Below are 19,717 nucleotides of genomic sequence, written 5' to 3'. Positions count from 1 at the left end.
CCCGACCTGAATTTCTGCTTGCAATATCTATGAGTGCTCTGTTTTGCACAAACACATTGTTACCTGGTCACTACTCATACACAGCACGAGAACCTGAAAAATGTATGACCCTGGTATTTCAGGCGGCGAGGCCTGAATGTTTGATTAGGGCAGCAAATCAGAGTTGTTTCCCTATTTCTAAACAGTGAAGCTCTTTGCAGCTCTAAAGTATGCCTGAATATTTGTAACAATGCAACTGCAACAGTAACTGCTTGTCTAACTTGTAAATCTGAAGTTCAAGGCCCTCTATGAGGGGAGTATAAGATACCTAAACTGTATTAAAATATATCAAGTGTGTTGTAAATGCATTGAGTGAATTTTCTGTAAAAGCTACAGAAGTTATTACACACAAAAATATTGCCTTTGTAAACAAGACAGAAGTAACTCTCTGCACAAAGAAACTGTGGATACATCACTTGAATTACTGATCCTTGATGGTTTATGGGATGAAATGCAATACCCCACAGATTCCAGCTGTATCCCAGCTGATTTAAAAAAAATGGAAAATGGACAGTTGCAGTCATCAGGAAAGCGCACATGGCAGAACTATAATGTGTAAATACGAAAAGATCCATAACATGTTTTTAGCCGCAAAATTATTCATAGCAATGGATACGCCAAACAATATCTTCTAGTGGTATGTTTTAACAACAGAAGTTAAAGAAATATAACATACTGATTTTAAGAATAATGACAGCTGAAAGGGGCATATCTTAACATTCATGCCAGATAAACTGAAAAACTATATCGTAACATGAAGAAAACTGTACCTGTCCAGAGTCTTTCATCTGCTACTGATGTTACCCTTTCAGTTTTCACAAATGGTTACTATCACACAGTAAGGTAGGGTGACCTAGACAAAACCTAAACAGAAGAAAAAAAAAAAACAAGATGGCTTTAGTTTAAAGCGTTACTGAACTAACCCTTTCATAGTTCAACATTCTTTGGAGGGCAGAAGCTTATTCAGTCCTTAATCTGCAACAACAAAAATGTAAAGCATAGTAATTACATACCGTTATTGACACTAGAATTATCATTTAAAATACTGTTTTAACAAGCTATACATTCAGCAGAAATATTTAAATACTGCAGCTTGTTCAATCATTTAGTATTCAGTTAGAACCTATATTAACTATAATAGCAAGATGGTTGTCTGAAAATTATAAATACACACCGCAAAGAAACCATATCTAAACTACAGAACATCTGGTAGTCTTAAATAAAACATTTTGTACTCACTAAGCATTCTCTGTGCCTTTCACTAGCTCAAGCTGCTGCAAGAAAACCTAAACCTTACTTCTTTCCCTGGATCTGCTCCAGCTGATAAATAGAAGATTAAGTACGGTCTTCACCTCTGACACCTGCTCACCTGTCACCAACAAAACACACACCTCTCACACCTGCCTACACTACATATGTTAAAAAAAAAATCAAAATTTTTACCAAGTATGGAAGTTAGTCACCTGTCTTTTAGGGACTATGTGCAACAGTAGTTTGTGGGAACCTTCAGTGTTCTTTTGGCCAACAAAGCTTTCAATAAGTAAACGCACGACTTTTCTGACACTGCTCCCAAAAAGTCATACTTCACTCACTCTTAATCATGTACTTGCAAAACTATCTAGAAAACTCCTTTTTGTATTGTAAAGACGTGTGTAATTATGTATCTGCTGAAACCTTTCATTTTGGGGGACAATGTATACATTTCCAACAATGCTTTGGAAAAAGGCAGATTTGAAGATAGTTTTGTACTCATGATTCTCTGTTTTGCAAGGATATTTCTAGTTAGGGCTTTTATGCATCTCCTCTTGAAATTCTGCAATTCTGCTTTCTTATTTAGATGTGTGCACGTGTGCATGCATGTGTGTGTGTGTGTGTGTGTGTGTGTGTGTGTGTGTGTGTGTTTTGGGGCAGTTCTGAAACATGAATTACTGAGATTTGATCCTTAACTGATTGCAGCTCTGTTACTACAACAGCAGTAACCTCTTTACACTGTGAAAAAATGTGACCACCATCTCAGCTCTATGACTGAAATGTCCTTATTTTCTACTTCTGAAAGTACATCTTAGAATCTGGGGATTCTACAAACTGATTAACCTAGGAGGAAATGGAAAGCATTTGGAAAAATAAAACTCACAGATGCACGCACACACACACACACACACACACACACACACACACACACACACACACACACACACACACACACACACACACACACACACGTTACTAGCAAAAAAATCACCAAGCAGTAAGACAGCTTGCATTGACAGTATGGTACGTATCCCTGTGAGTAAATATAAATATGGCATATACAAATTCATGAATATTTGACAGGAACAAGTAACAGCATGACACAGCATGTCTGTTCAAATAATTTCCTTCTTACAGAGTCCTTGCATACCCAAATTATTCTGCAGTGCTTTCCTTGGTGCTTGTATTACATATATCTGTGCAAGATTTATTGTTAAACATGTTACATTTCGAACCAAATCCTGATTCAGCTGGCAGTTATATCTGTGTGATTTTAATACCATTTTGGTGAAGAAGTATATTACTACTTCCCCCCAAACCTGCCTCCAATTTCCAGGCAGATTATTTCATGCATATAGCCCAACCTTGAATAGCTTTTCTAGTACTCCTTTCATTCCTGTGACATACTTAAATGTCGCGCTACTGTACGTTCAAAAACCCCTAGCCTCTCAAGGAAATTTTACAAAATACATGACCTATGTTTTTACAGCCTGGTTTATAACACCTGCACTGCCATGAGTGCTCTCTTTGGATAGGTATACCATTTAATAATATTGTTTTCTAGACCCCAGTCTTTTTTTAAACCCTTTAATAAATTATCACTTAACATGTGGTTATACCTATATTAATAGAAAAGAATAAGTACAGTTGTGTACCTACCATAAATGTAGATGTTCGAGTGTATTCACTCTTGCAGTCATTACTCTTGGGTTATCCTGCTGGCAGGCTACCCGCGTCCTGAATTCCAAAGTCTTGGTCCGGTGTCGGTTGCTGTCGCCTCTTCCCCTGACGTCAGTGCACCAGGGGTATAAAATATGCAGCCAACGCCATTTTCTTCAGTTTTTCTTGCCCCAGATGTCAGGTGCCCCCAAAAGGGTAGGCTAAATAAATTATGCCAATAAACATGTATGCACTAAAGTAAACATTTCCTTCATCTACAAGCAAATACACCACATAGGTTGTATAGAATAGAGAAGTACAGATAATACCCAGCAAAAGAAAGGGGAATGGAGGGAGGGTAACCTGGACTGCAACAGTGAATACACTCGAACATCTACATTTATGGTAGGTACACAACCGTACTATGTTCATCGTGTTTCACTGTTGCAGTCATTACACTTGGGTTGAATCAGGGACGTCAGGAGGCATACGCACTGTACTGATTTCAGTACAACTTATTTAGAAGGGGGGTAGCTTTTTATTTTTTCATTTGTTTTTTTTTTTTATTATTTTTCGCGCTTTAGCTGCGCTATGACATCAGCTCATCAGGACTACCAGCCAGTCGGATTGGAGCTCGCCACACACGTATTTCCAGCTGGTTCAAATGCTTTTGCGAGCGGGAACAAACCAGCCAGATTTACTTTTGCTTAGAAGGCTTCATTTATTCCGATAAGGCTTTATGTTATTTAGGCCTTGCTTCATTTTCAGCAAGGATGTTATTTTCGGCAAGGATTTTATTTAGAAGGTCTAGAGGCAATGCTCGAACAGAGGGTTGGTGAGTAAGCTGAAATAATGTTATGTTCAGAAAGGGTGTGTATGTGTGTGTGTGTGTGTGTGTGTGTGTGTGTGTGTGTGTGTATGTATGTGTGTGTGTGTGTGTGTGTGTGTGTGTATGTACGTGTGTGTGTTTGTTATGATTGAGTTATGTTTCACAATTAAAAAAAAATGATGAAATGTAAGTCATAGTAAAGTGATCATTTAGGTAATATAAAGCTAAAAGGCCATATTACAACACTTGCACAGCAATAGAATATAAATTGGTTAGTAGACTAAAGCATGAGGTTACAAGATGGGGGACAGCAGACCAAAAGAGATGGATTACCTGCAGTCATGTGGACTCCTGCTGTGGTACCTGAAGGACAGCAGAGAGACTGAAGTGGGAGCTGATAGGGATCATATGGGAAATGAGATGTGGAGTGTGGGTGGTAATGAGAGAGGCAATAATTAGGAAGTCATCTTGGGCAAAGAAATTAGAAGTGGAGCAAGATGGAGTGTAGGAGGGGTATGGAGTGGGAAGGGGGTAGCAGAAGGTAAAGGGGCAAGTATAAACAAGGAGGAACAGGTAGAGAAGGCAAGGCAGGAACTGAAACATTGGGTGTAGGTAATGGATAGGTAAAGAATGGTTGACAGAAACCAACAGAGAGGAAGACACGGGGAGAATGGAACATAAAAGTGGTGCCATTACTAGAACACAGCAACAGATGAACAAGCAGATGAAGGAGAGTTGAAGCACGGGACTAAAAAGTAATATAAGGAGAAGAAGATTAGAAATAATTAGGAGTGCACATCAGTAAGAAAAGCTTCAAAAATGACAAAGAAAGCATGAAAATGTGGTCAGTAAAACACAAGGAAGGAAGGAAGCAACTGGCAGAGACAGTTAAAGGCTGCAGGTACAAATGTAATGACACAGGGCAGCAAGTGTGACTGGAATGAAGAGACAATGGAGAGACCAGGGAGATGGGAATGAAGAGACAATGTGGGGACCAGGAAGATGGTTTATGTGACTGAAGAGTCACTCATAAAAGTGACTATGAGTCTTGGAAAGGATAAAGAAGAGACCATACTGCAGAGAAACTGGTCTTTAAGCATACACTTAGTAAGCCTGGGTGGACAAGGTGACCAGGCTGACTACCAAGAGGGAGGATGAATGGTGACTATGGAACCAATGACCTGTCACTGTATACAGCTAAGATGGCAGTAAACAGAGACAGAAAGCTGACAGAGAGAAGATAGGATAGGATTTGAAAGCAACATTCTCAGAAATGTTACATGTGACAGCAGCCAGTATTCTAAGAAAGAAGAGAATTACAAAGTATAATAACTAACTGTTATATGACAGTGATCAAGCAAAAGGGGCTTAGGAAAGGTAGGGAGATGAGGATAAAAGAGTAAACAGACCAACTCTGTGTCAGGGAGAGCCTCCATCTTAACCCAGAATAGACAGTATTGTTCAAAGTTGGGATGGAAAGGTAAACCTTCCTAATCATACGTTTAAACTAAGAGGAAAAAGAGGATGATGTAGCTTGGAAGTAGAAAAGAGACACAGGTTCACAGGGACTATGCAGATGGAAAAACACCCACAGAATACAATGTAGACAAAGAAAGCAGCAAGTACGAGACAGAGCAAGACCATGTATTAAGTATTAGTATTCAAAGCAAGGGGGCAGGGACAGAAGATGAGGAGTTGTAAGCAATGATGTAGAAGGGGGCTTATTTATGTTATCAGAGAAACAAAGGCCAGTTGTAAGAGGAGTTAGACATGGAGATAGCATGATGCAATCAATTGGTTCAGTATTCTTTATGCAAATGCTATGAATGAGAGTGCTACTTGCTGGAACCACTTTGTGTGACAGCGATGCATTCATTTTTCATCATTGCTGTGCAGCCCTGCAGTAGGTATATTTATAATGGGGGTATGGGGGTTGCAGATATTTTATTTGGCATTGCCTGCATTCTCTTACATGGTAGTCAACCAACATTAACCCAAAGTAGCAGGGTGTACATTATTTAGGAATTAGAGAAATGGGAGGGATGGATAGGTAGAGGGAAGCTACCTAAGGGCACATACAAGTTCAGAGAAGTGGAGGAACACTGAGCCATGAAAATTGCCTTAAAACATGTGTGTGTGTGTGTGTGTGTGTGTGTGTGTGTGTGTGTGTGTGTGTGTGTGTGTGTGTGTATGTGTGTTGGCATCACATGTAATTCCAGATAAAGTGCCAGCCTTGTCGTACACATTGAGATGGGAAGAATACAGCAACCTTTCCTATACGTGATCCTTGTCTAAGCCTAAACAATGATGTGTCTGTAAATAGTTGCATGGTTGGTCAAATTAGGACTCTGCAAACTTTTCTTAATGAGAATTTTCTGCTGGAAAAGTCTTTTCACTGTATGAACAGAGGAGGTACACAACAACCACTGCAAACACCAACCAGCTACATTTTTAAATGCTGGCAGTTTTGAATTTGTTAGAGTTCAGCTGGAAAGTTTAACATTATGCTCTATTATTTTTTCAGGCAGTGAACAGTATATTTAGTGTATAGACTGCTGTGGTATAGGCTTCATTTATTTCTAACAGTTGTGTGCTATGGTGAGAACTGAAGTTGTATTCCCCAGTTATGGTGAGAAGTGAGAACTGAAGTTGTATTCCCCCATTATTATTTTTGTTGTTTGTCCAGGTTTTTGCGCTAAGAGGTTGAGAGCTATCTAATAGCCATTAAGTTTCAGTCTTCCTGTTTTGCAAACTGCTGATTTAAACTGTAGTGCATATGGTTCTGGGTTCAAGACATGCATGGTGGTAACACAGCATTTTATTCTAGCAACTTTCCAAAATTATACAAGCAATGTTTAAAATGTGTCCCTGGTTTTTGGGCTTTTGCCCCCCCCCCCCAATAAATGTTGGCTTTTTCCAGATTTCTTGTGCTGCAAAGTTCAGAGATACAGCTGAGTGTCGAGTACATTTTACAAGGAGCTGAGAGCTGCAGGGGAGATAAAGTTTAGTGCTGCTTATGCTGAGCCTGCTTATATTCTTAATAGCACAACAGTTAGTGCACTTGCTTTTGATACAGAAGGCTGTGGGTTCTTCTCCTACAGTAGGTAGTTTCATTGCTGATACTGTACTGTGTTGTAAAGGATGGTGGATGCTGTAGTCCTTTTTGGCGAATATATCTAGTAGTAACTATGAACCTGTTATCAGTTTGCCATCCATTCCCTATTGCAATATTACTAGCGTATCACTTTGTTTAATGCAACATAGGCAATTTATTCCTCAAGGGCAACAGGCACTTTATTTGTAGATGAAACAATGAAATATAAAGTTGTTTGCTAGCAGCAACCACTTCATTAGTTACAGATTTCTTTAATGTGGAATTGTGTAGATGGCTTTTATTAGTTCAGAGATTGTGCATATTTACTGATACTGGTGGAATGTAGAAGTTTGAGTAGACTTTTATGATGGAAATGTTCTGAACTGGGCTGTTATTGGTGCATGCATTTTTTTCATTGTTTACTGGAAAAATGTTCAAAACAATAAATTTAAAATGCTCTCTAACAACTATACTATATTGTACAAGGAATATAATAAATTTAAAATGCTCTCTAACAACTATACTGTAGTGTACAAGGAATATAATTTAATACAATCAGAAAGGTGTATCAAAGAGCACGTGTATGTTCCATGTGCAAGGGGCGTATGATTTGAAAACAGCACAAGGGGCCTATGATTTGAAAACAGCACAAAGTTATCTGCCACTGGCAAAATGTATTTTCTTTGAATGTGAGTTTCAATACTGTTTCAATGAATGTGAGTTTCAAGGGCAGAGAAGTTTTAATGCTAAGTCTAGTTTCATTGTGAGACTGCATTGCTTTGTTTAGCAGATATTTATTGGTGTTCGTGCTGTAAAATGCAAAATAAAACTTTTCTAGCAAATCATTTAGGAATGAAGTCACTAAATAATGACAGACATTAAGCTTCAGAAAAATGCATGCTAAAGCAAGACCTGTTATTCTATCAACTGTCTTAAGTTTATACAAGATCAATTTTTAGTACTGTTTGTATGTTCTCCCAATATATTTGGCCTTGTCCGGATTTCCTGCATTAAGAGGTTGAGAGGTACGTGCAAATAAATCGCTTTATAGAATTAGAAATATCCAAACTTCTCAACTGTTCCCAATTTTGGCTCAAAATGTTGCTCCCGCCTAATAATCCCTCCACAAAAATAGCAATTTTGGAAGAAAATGTGGAGGCTTTACAATTATAAATAACTAATGATCAGAGTTATACATTACTTTTATTTCAGAAATGCATGTAGATTCTCTAATTTTGTCAGCTGCTCAAGTTAACAGTGCTCATATTAAAATGGTTTCCCTTCTTTGACAGGTTCCCAGCTGTATTGTCTGGCAATTTTATATTTTTGCATCACATTTTTGGTCCGTTTTTCATAAAATTGCAGTTTTCTGGCAAATTAGTGGCAAATCATTAAAGACTGAAGTTAGAAAATAATGGCAGACATTTGAGTTTCAGATTTCATACCCTTCAGAAAATTCGTACTAATGCAAGACCTACTACTATTCTATTATCTTTCTAAATTTATAAGGGCAATATTTAAAAAAAAGTCTTTATTTTTGGGCCTTTGCCTCAGTTTATTTTTGGATTTGTTGCTCAAAAAGGTTGAGAGGTATGTGTGTGTGTGTGTGTGTGTGTGTGTGTGTGTGTGTGTGTGTGTGTGTGTGTGTGTGGCAGGTAGCATGCCTCTCAACTGTCCGAATTTTGCAGAATGTCCAGATTTTTGCCCCATATTTTTTGTCTGTTCCTCATAAATTTTGTGATTTTCTAGAAAATCATTGAAGGCTAAAGTTGCTAAATAATGACACATTTGAGTTTTAGACTTCATGTCCTTTAGAAAAATTCATACTAGCACAAATCCTGTTATTCTAGCAACTTTCTAAGTTCACGAGCGCATTATTTAATATCTGTCCCTGTTTATTTTAGGCTTTGTCCATATTTCCTGCACTAAGAGGTAGGTGGGGTGTGTGTGTGAATGAAACACCCTAGTTAGGGGTAGCAGGTGGTTAGTAATTTACTCAAGCTCAAAACTTGTACCTTAGTTACAGAAAACAAAAGCATGAATACTCTACCCCAACTACCAAGCTGCATTTTTCAAAGAACTGACTTTCTGGTTCATTTTCAATTCAAGGAACCGAGTTTGAGTGAATTTATATTATATTACTGAAGAGGCATTACAGTGAATGCCTCTTCATCGATACTAAAAGAGCGAACCGTGAATTACGAGAATGGCCGTAGCTTGGCTAGGGAGGGGGGTAGCAGTTTGAGAGCTGTGAGTACAAATTTGAAAATCCTAGCTACACCCTTGGGTTGAATCCCAAAGCTGAGGATGGGTGGCTGAGCTAAATAAGATTAGGATAGCCTAAGAGGCCCTGCAGAACTGCAGTGGCGAAGCCTGCTCTGGATTTAGAGTAGAGAGGTAAGTGGTATTGCTTTGTAAAAGTGTTCACTGAACTCCAAGTTGCCGCCTCTAAGATGTCTTTGGTTGGTACTCCTCTGAGAAAGGCTGCTGAAGGGGATGCTGCTCTGGTTGAATGTGGCCTAATGCCCTTAGGCACTGATTTACCTTGCTGTGAGTAGCAGAAAAGAATGCAATGGCCTATCCATTTTGAAACAGTCTGTTTTGAGATAGCCTTTCCTTGTGATCCTGCAGCATATGCCACTAAAAGTTGCTCAGTCTTTCTGAAAGCTTTAGTTCTGTCCAAGTAGAAGCGTAGCTGTCTGTGCATGTCCAAAGAATGCAGAAGTCTCTCACCCTTTTTCTGTGGGTTTGGATAAAAGGTAGGCAAGTGAATGGTTTGGTTAAGGGCCACACTGGACACCACCTTAGGCATAAATGTAGGGTTCGTCCTCAGAGAAATCCTGTCTGGATGGAAAATGATAAAAGGTTCCACAGCCATGATTGCCTGTAACTCCGAGACTCGTCTTGCAGAGGTTATTGCTAGGAGCAGAGCTGTTTTCCAGGATAAGAATTTTATATCAGCTGTTGAGGCTGGCTCAAAAGGAGGCAGTGTGAGTTTTTCCAAGGCATAATAGAGGTCCCATGCAGGTATTGGTGCTCTCCTTGGAGGTCTTATGTTTTTTGCCCCTCTGAGGTACTGCCTTATTAAAGGATAGAAAAGATAGGTGGTTCCATATTGTAATGGGCTGAAATGGCAGAGGCATGAATCTTAATTGATGAAAAGGATAGGCCTTTGTCCAGCATCTCAGTTAGGTATTGTAAAATCTGAGGAATAATTGGTACAAATGTGTCAATTCCTTGTTTCTGGTTCCAAGCACAGAATCTCTTCCATTTTTCTGCATAAGATTTTCTGGTACTGGGCCTCCTGGCCTCCAAAACAACATCCATTACAGCTTTGGAGAGAGGGGTGTTCTGAATGGCTACATTATCCGCCATGCTGCCAGATTTAAAGTCCTGAGTTGGCTGTGCAGGATCTGATTGTTTTGTTGGGTCAGTAAGTGAGAAGTTTGAGGCAATGTCCAGGCTGGACCTTGAGACAAGTTCTTTAGGATTTGGTACCAGTGCTGGTGTGGCCAGTCTGGGGCAATCAGTATCATTTTTGGCTTCTCTTGTCTGACCTTTAGGAGTACTTGGGGAGGAGAGGCAGTGGAGGAAAGGCATATACTGTTAGGTTTTTCCAGCTGAAGGATAGGGCATCCACTTTCCATGCTTGCTTGTGATAAGTCCTTGTGCAGAATCTCTGTAGTTGGCAGTTGTGAGGGGAAGCAAATACATCTATGTCTGGGCATCCCCATTTCCTTGTTATCATGCTGAAGACTTGTGGATCCAGTTTCCACTCATGGGGATCCATGAGGTTTCTGCTTAGTTTGTCTGTCAGAGTATTTATTTTTCCTGGCAGGAATTGTGCTTACAGGTGAACTTGATAAGTCAATGCTGTGTCCCACAAAGTCATGATTTGTTTGCAGAGGGGCTAGGAATGCATGCCTCCCTGCTTTATGTACCACATGACTGTAGTATTGTCCGTCTTTATCAGTAGTTGTCCTAGATGAAGTAGATCCTTGAAAACTGTCAGGGCATTCTGAACAGCTAGCATCTCTTTTTGATTGATATGAAGATGTATCTGGCCTGTGGGCCATGTGCCCTGAATACATTTTCCTGCCATGTGGGCCCCCCAGGCATAATCTGATGCATCCGTTGTCAGTGTCTGGGTGGCTGTGGGTAAAGTGAATGGCTAACCCTTGTTGTGGTGACAGGCCTGTGCCCACCATCAAAACTTCTGCTGTAGGCAGGGAATGAGGGTAATTAATGTTTCCACGCTGTGGCAATGTTGAGTCCAAACACTTTTTAGATACCATTGTAGTTTCCTCATATGCAGTCTGGTATATGGAATTAGCAGAATGCAGGATGCCATGAAGCCCAAAGCCTGCAGAATTTTTCTTGCAGATAACTGGGTCTTTGTTGCCAACATTTTGAAGTAAGAAGTCAGTTGCCTTTGTTTGTTTGGCATGAGATAAGCCATCTGGGCAGTTGTATTTAAGCTTGCACCCAGGAATATTATCTCTTGAGAGGGTACTAGTTTTGATTTCTTTTCGTTTACTGTGTACCCTAAGCAAATTAGTAATCTTTTTACAAACTACAGACGCTTTAGTAGAGTGACTTTGTTCTCTGCTTGAATAAGGCAGTCGTCCGAGTAAGGATATATATGAATTCCTCTCTGTCTGCAAAATGCAATTACTGGTGCCAGGCATTTTGTGAAGACCCTGGGCGCAGTAGCTAAGCCAAAGGGCAGTGCAGAGAATTGGTAGTGCATTGAGCCAGCTATAAATCTGAGGTATCTTCTGCAAGACTGTCTGATTGGGACATGCAGGTATGCCTCTTTTAGGTCCAAAGTTATGAGCCAAGCCTTCTTGCCCAGCATGGGCAGTAGCTGCTGCAGAGTCAACATTTTGAATTTTGGAACGTCCAGAAATGTGTTTAGAATAGATAGGTCCAGTATTGGTCTCCAGGCTTTGTCCTTTCTGGGCACCAAGAAAAGTCTTGAGTAAAATCCTTGTCCCTGCTCTTGTTGTGGTACTCGCTGAATGGCCCTCATGTCCATGAGGGATTAAACTTGCTTTTGTGCCTCTGCCCATTGACTGTGTGGCAGGTCTGGCATACCTTTTGCCCTTGGCAGGGTGTGAAAGTGGAACCTGTAGCCCTGAGACACTATGTTCAAGACCCATTTGTCCTAGGTGATCATGTGCCAATTTTGTGAAAAAAGTGCTAGTTTTCCCCCTAAGAGGGCTGCCAAAAGATAAGTGCTCGGTTCTGGCAGAGGAAAGTCATTGGGACTGTTTCCTGTATGGCTGTGATTTGTCTTCTCCGCTTTTGGAGGTAGAAGCACCTCACTGTTTAGGCCTGTATGAGCCTTGTGGCTGGGATCCGCCTCTGGGGCGTCTGTATCTGCCTCTTTTTGGCCTGTCTGACACTGGAAAGGACCAATTCTTTGTAGGCCAGTTCCTGCTAAATCTGGGTGGCTGCACCTGTAAGAAATCCTTAACTGTCTGCATAGATTTTGCTTTGTCCTCCATTTTCTTCAACACCTCTTCAGCTTTAACAACTAACAAAGTATCATGCTGTAATGGAGCATCTAATAATTTTGCTTCAACATGATCAGGCAGATTCTGTTCCTTTAACCAAGCATGTTGCCTAATGACAGAACCCATAACAGCGGCCCTGCAAGAGGCTCCAGAGAATCAAAACCACATTGCAAAGTATGCTTTCCCACTTGTTCAGTTGCATGCAATAAATCCTGCATTTCTTTGTTTTCTGCACATTCAGAATTTGCTAACATTTTCTGTTTAAGCAGTGACAATAAGTATTGCTGATATTTAAGCATATGAAATCGACAATTTAAAGCCCTCACAGCCAAGGTAGCAGAAGTGTAAACCTTTTCCCCCCATCTGTCCAGGGCCCTTGAATCCCTATCAGAGGGGATAGGGTTTTTTGCAGTGGAAGCCTTGACCCCTTTGGGACCCTAAAAAATAGTTTCTGGGTCAGCAGCAGGGTTTTTATAAAGAAATGTATGTGAATCTGGAACCCTGTAGTATCTGTCTAGCTTAACAGGTGCAGGGGGTAAAGAGTCAGGGGACAGGCCGGACTCTGAAAATACATCATCTGCAATGTCTAAAACAGGAGGGATAGCAAGAGGCCTGTGCTGAGGTAGTAAAAGAAAATCTCTAAGCCTTTTCTTAGATTCTGAGTAGTCTTGGCTCTCCCACTGGAAGTGCTCCCTCATGGTATGCAGGGTTTCCCCAAAAGAAAAATCCTCAGGAGGGGAGGCAGAAGGGATAGATTCTTCAGCATCGGAATCCTCATAGGGAGGGAGAGAGTATTCTTGGTCAGAAGAGGAACCAGAGGAAATGGAAACCTGATCTGAAGATTCATATTCTGTCTCTTGCCTAGGCCTCTTCTCAGGAGGGGGATGGGAACCCCTGGTCAAAGTAATTAGGTCTTCGGCCATTTTGAGCATCTGTTTTTTAGGCATGGAGGCCTGTCCATGGGCTTGCTGCACTTGTTTCTTTGTCTTTAGTGGTGCTTTAGTCTTTACCTTTGGAGCTGTAGTCACTTTTATATATAACTGTGTAGGCCTGAAAACACCCTCAGAAGCGGATGGCTGCTCAGCGGCTCCGAACCCATCTGAGGGAATATTTTCCAAGTGTCCAGTACCTTGAATTTCCAGAGGCCTAGTCTGCTCCACGTGGGAGTCGGAAGCGGCCTGCGGCTCTGAGGTAGCAGGCGTCAGGGGCTGTGAAAGCGCCTCACTGAAAACCGGTGAACCGGCGACTGGCGTAGAAGAAACCTCGTCGTCAGTTTTGGACCTCGGATGCCTGTTCTTTTCCTTTTCCTTGCGTTTCTTGTGAATTGCGGTAGTCGGATGGCTATCCGATGACATTGTTTAATCAAATCTTCGGCCAAAGTAATGAAATGCAAAATCGTACTGACGCTTAATAGTGTGTTGGTTAAATCTTGCACAAAATCTATAATTAGCTACGTCGTGATCAGGGCCTAGGCAAGGAATACAATAAGAATGGAAGTCCTTATGAGGTATTTGCTTCCCACAAGAAATACAATTATTAACTTTTTCTGACATCGGTCTGGGGCAAGAAAAAAGTTTTCCCAATGGGGTACTTAGCTTTAAATGAAGACTTCCGGTCTGAAATTCGAACACGAAAATCTCAGGAGTCGGCCGGCCGGCACTTGCGAACTGTTTCTGTTTTGGGCACCACACGGCAAGAAAGACTGAAGAAAATGGCGTCGGCTGCATCTTTTATACCCCTGGCGCACTGACGTCAGGGAAGAGGTGACAGCAACCGACGCCGGACCAAGACTTTGGAATTCAGGCCAACTGCGGGTAGCCTGCCAGCAGGATAACCCAAGAGTAATGACTGCAACAGTGAAACACGATGAACATCAAGCCATATTAAAATTTGTCAATCGTGTTATACATTACACGTTTTCTTGCTTTTTAGCAATTATTCACGACAACATTACATATATTGCTCAATTCCTGCTCTTGTTTAAACCTGATTCCTCCTGCTAACACTGGGCAGCATGATGTCAGGGCATTCTTATGGGCTAGGCTTTTAAAGGCTCCAGGGCCATTAGCATAGTACACACCTATGAACCTGTGTTGCCCCCATAAATTCCATTTATTTGTAAGTGATTTGTTCCTTCCCTTTTCTAAGGATCCCACTACTAGTTTTACTACCTTTAAAATATTCAGTGATTTCCATTCTCTAGTAACTGTTTTTTTTGTCATCCACCACAATTTAAATCTAACAAGGCCTTACTAAGTTTAGGCAATTCAAATCCTGTGTCCCATCTCAAAAGAATAATTTCCTTAGTTACACCCATTTGCTCCCCCAACATTTCGGACAGAGTACTTTGTAGGAAAGTTTTAAAATCTGCCAGCTAGTTACATTCCCAAAAAAACACATGTTCCAATATACCCTTTTATTTCCCATCACACCTCCTGAACTCATGACCATCAAGCCTCCCCCTTGGTCTCTCAATTGATTCATTCATTTTCCTCCAGGTGAAAGCCATGTGGCCTAACTGTTCTCTTCTAGCAAGGGGTAGAAGCCAGGAATGCTGCCTTTCTTAAAAGGTGCGTCGGGCGATTTTACTTTCAGCCCTAACTTTCCACACATGACAAACAGGTGTACAAGAGAAGGACATGCAATGGGCACTGCACAGGGCTGTCCTTCACTCCAGCACGTAGTAGATGCCTGCAGATATCCTACTCCTTCAGTGCAGGTAACACATTTACATGTTTGCAGTATTTACTGTGGAAATCACTATTTATTGTGTGCCCCTAAAATACTGACCACTATCTTCCCTGGGAGAGATGAGTGGGCACATCCCCTTCCACTCTGCTGGCTATTCCAAAGCCAGGGACACTAATTAAAGCCAGGACTCCTGGGTCATACAGCAGCATTCCTCTGTGTCACATAGCTGTCCTAAATAAACACAACACTTTAGGGGAAACTGCATGCCACTAGTGGTAAATTGACATCACAGTGATTGTTCTGCTGATTTTTACCTTTTTAGGTAGGCCAGCATTCCACTGGCAATGTGTCTGGCTTGGTCGCACTATGCTGTCATCCTAGGTTCCACCAAGTCTCCTTACTATTTTACTGTTAGCCAGCATCACACTATTTGTGGGTACCTACAATAACAAAAGTGATATCCTAGTCCTACACATCCAGTCTCACTTCCTACATAAATGACCACTCCTTAAAATATCTCAGACTCTGCTGCAGCATACCTTTCCCCTGCTGAGTACCTCTTTCCTCCTACAACCCTTACTTTCTTCTACAGGTATGAACACCTTCCACCCTAGTTCCTCAGGAATTATATTTAGAAACAAAACAAATCCATTTGTTGTAGCACCAAACAACAGGATTCCCATTTTTCTGCTATTATTTTATTTTTTATTAAGTGAGTTAAACTCATTAGCTGCATGTCATTTTCAGGGATAGGTTGGGAGTTTTGGTCTAGTTAAATGAGTTAGTGAACAAAATCACAGTATCTAACCAGTAGCTGTGGGACACAAACTTGTGTAACCAGGATGTAGCTCATATAAGGTTCATAGCCTTAAGCCATTAAACTGTACTGCAAGTCAGTGGCAACCACTGATGTCAGTCCCTCTTTATCTAAAGGTCATCTGCTATCACCCTTGGCCTCCAGTCATTTATATTTCTATCCTTGAAACCAGTTTGTTCCATATCCTTAGTAATAAAGTGTGCCTCTCTACAAGGACCCACTACATGCAATAACTACCTAAACTTGCATCACACTTACCTGATTACAAAATCACAGATTACAGATGCTAGAATACTAAACTAATGTCTTTCGGCTTTTCCCGGTTAGGAGTCGCCACAGCAGAACTCCGGTCTGCTAATGATTGGCAGTGGATTTTTACAGTGCCAAGGTGCCAGCCCAATGCTCAACCTTCAAAGAAGGCATACCAATTCAGGCACACACCTACCTGCATGAATTTAAACATCACTCGACCTGTGGGGAGAACATGCAGACTCCACACATAAGGCGTTCCAGACGAGAATCGAACTAGAGAACCTCTTGCTGTGAGGCAACAACGCTAACTGCTGCACCACTGCGGCCCTACATACGCTAGAATACAGGAATTCATTTATTAGCAAATGTGACATTAAAAATTAGCACTTTTTTTTGCAGACAACAAGCCCCCCCCCCCCCAGCAAAGCAACATATCCAAACCTCCACCCCCCCCCCCACACACACACACACAAACTATTATTCTTAATCCAAGATTCCTGCATCTTGGGCAAAGAGCAATGACTGACAGGCAATGTGACACCATTCTCACTCTTCTTTGAGGTGAACTAAACTCTGACCTCCTAGAAGTTACTAATAATTTAAATTTTTTTTAATTTTTATTTTAAATTTGTTTGCTGGGGCAGTGCACTAATAAAATGAATCAATTGCAGACACATCTTGGGTGAAAAATCACGATGTGTACACATAAAAATGATGTACAAGTATAACATAGTTGGTTACAAATACAAGTGATACAGTGAAGTGAGCAATGACCCTCTAAGTAAATACCACTTCCAGCCAGCATATTCACACATATAAAGATTTTTTGTGGTCCACAAAAAAAAAAAAGGCCCAATGGCTGCCTCTCCTGCACTCAACAGATCTATTTGTTATCCCATGGGGCAACTTCCTTCCACACCATTTGTTCCCCAAGGGAGGCAATAACTGAGTATTAGGGAGCAGACTGGTCTGCGGATCATGTGGACTACCCTATCCCCACCCCATTGGCAGCCTGTGAGCTCTGTTAAACCTGCATTTGGGAGCTGAATGCGTAGTTTATAGTATCTCCAATTAAACGACCAAGCGACACCCTGCTTACAGAATGGACATAATAGGCTCTTTGTTCAGCTACCAGTCAGGGCTTTATCCCTCTGCACCTCTGGGCTTGGGCTAAGTACATAAAGACCGAGATCAAAAGCTGGAGCAAGTTAAAGTAAGCCTTCTCTACCTAGCTATCAGTCCTCACCTTTCATCACCACTAAAAACATCACACCTTAAGAAAGCCTGCACTGGGTCTGCCTATTTTCTACCTGAGCCCTGAGGTAAAATAAGGCGCACTTATTTACTATCACTTCCTCATTTTCAGATTATACACAGGTGTTAAACTTAACCAGAGGAAAATAGTTCATACCATACAAAATAGCAAGAAATTGAAACTGTACTTGTTTGCACTGTCCATGGCCCTGAGAAAAAGTCAGTAAACTGTAACCCCCCTCCCCCCAACATCAGCATTGTCTCTAGTTTACATTTTTTTAATAAGAAGTATGTTATATTGGCACCCCACTAATGGGTAGTACAATCAATCCCTTATTTTGAATACTTCTACCAAGTACAGTATCCAGGGCCAGCTGGCCTTAAGCACAGGCAAACTAGGGGAGCATTTAGGGCACTGTGCTTGGAGGAGAGCACTTTACAATTCATTTATTTATTTTTGTGCAATGAAATATGTTGTTTCTCTGCTATAAAAATAAATAAGTAAAATGCAGCACCCTTCTACAACAAAATGCACCTACCTGCTCTGCAGTATGATTGGTGCCCAGATGGGGTGGGGGGGGGGGCAGGCATGATGTTTCACTTGACTTGAAGGCAATGTCATGTTAGTGGAGCATCGCAAGGTCACAGAAAAGAAACCTTGCAATGTTCAAATGGTAGGAGTGAAGCATTTGATGTACTTTTTTAACAATAAAATTATGAATCACTAATGACTGGCTTTACTGATTGGAAGTTGGGACATTCTGTAGATGGTTAGATTGATCCAGTAATTTTGGAGTCAGCATTACCTGATGGCTGTATAGATTAATACTGTAAACAATTTATGAACTTATAATTTAAAAGGAAGGCCTGGGAGAAGTAGCATTCAGGCTGGAGACTGGCAGAAGACAGGAAGTATAGAACTTGTAAGGAAAAAAACTTTTATGAAACCAGAAAGTCAATGAGAGAAACAAAAGGGTGCATTTAAAAAAGCAGATGAAAAGGGGAAAGAGTTGATGGCAGATGAATAAATGTGAGGAAGAAAATCACACAAAAACATAATTCATCACTGGCAATGATGTAGAAATACGATACATGTTAGAAGAATAGTATCTTGTGAACAAGATCTGTAATTTATGACTCATACAACAGAGAAAGATGACATTTGCATTGAAAAGATTAACTGGATGAATAATGCTGAAGACATGCAAGTAAAAAGGTGCTGGCTGAAGTGGGGGGAGGGCTTTTGTGATGGAGAGAGCAGCGTTGACTAGATGAGAAGATTAAACAAAACCCATTAGAAACATACAAAACGAACATGTTTTGTTAGATGGGGGGTAGAATAATTAGGAAAGTAGGGTAAATAATGTGTATGAATGCCAGAGTATATTTGCTATCACAATTCAGACAAAACACTCTTATGTTAAGTACTGACAGTCCAATAATACTGACTGTTGACTTAAATGTATTATCTTAAACAGAAGAGTGGGGAAGAAGTAACATGTAGTTTAAGGCACCTTGTCAGCGAGATATTTCCCTGTGGTACATTTGGTTGGGAACACATGGCTGTAGTGACATTCAGCTGCAGCGAAATGTGACTGTTATGAATCCCCTGTGGACAAAGTGAAGCACACAGAGCACCTCGCTGGCCTTGTTCAAGAGAAATCTTGACCAATGGATGGGAGATCGCAGATATACCCCAGGGATTACCTCAGTGTCACTGCTCGACAGAGGCACAGAAAAATAATGGGTATAGTTCCCCATACTAAAGGGGTGGCCTAAGCCACAAAACGATGGGCTAGGCTTGTAAATGCCCTCGGGCAGATAGCCTAGTATGAACCTATGAACCTATGAACCCAGTGCATGGGGCAGATGTAGTAATGAGTGTTGTGCCTAGTATTCAGTACATGCATGTATGTAACTACATCATGTAGAACAAATGGAGGAAATTCTGCATGGTTTTGCGTGCTACTGTAGTCACATTTATGCTCCAGTATGCATTTTGGGTAATGCTCCCTAGACACTGTGAAGGTGGTTGTGGTACACACATACGAGTTTTAACGGCACTGCCCATTGTGCACTGCATTTGTACTGCCACTCACATACCCACTGGCCAGCCTGCTGCTGAAGCTTGCCATAATGCTTGATGCCTCATGTTGCCTTGTGGGCCATGGGCATTATTTCCCCCTGTGCATTTTGTTATTAAATTTGTGGGCATAGCATCACATTTTTCTCTTTGCCCACAGGGAATTCACAACAGTCATACTTCTCTACAGCTGAATGTCACTTCAGCCCTCTGTCCCCGGCAAATGTAC

At 41.0% G+C, this 19,717-nt stretch overlaps 1 protein-coding gene across 1 annotated transcript in view; it reads right to left on the bottom strand.

Annotated features, from left to right (window-relative positions):
• Positions 1-19,717, bottom strand: part of TMEM63C (transmembrane protein 63C) — a 2,716,247-nt gene that overhangs the window by 1,722,086 nt on the left and 974,444 nt on the right. The window contains exon 3 of the mRNA XM_044073895.1: positions 810-903. The gene's annotated coding sequence lies outside the window, so the exon portion shown is untranslated. The remainder of the gene's footprint in view (positions 1-809; positions 904-19,717) is intronic.

This window comes from Protopterus annectens, chromosome 6.part0 (assembly GCF_019279795.1).
Source record: "Protopterus annectens isolate FY-2018-M chromosome 6.part0, PAN1.0, whole genome shotgun sequence".
NCBI lineage: Eukaryota > Metazoa > Chordata > Ceratodontiformes > Protopteridae > Protopterus > Protopterus annectens.
The sequence above is the reverse complement of the archived record's forward strand: the minus strand, read 5'-3'. Positions and strand labels throughout refer to the sequence as shown.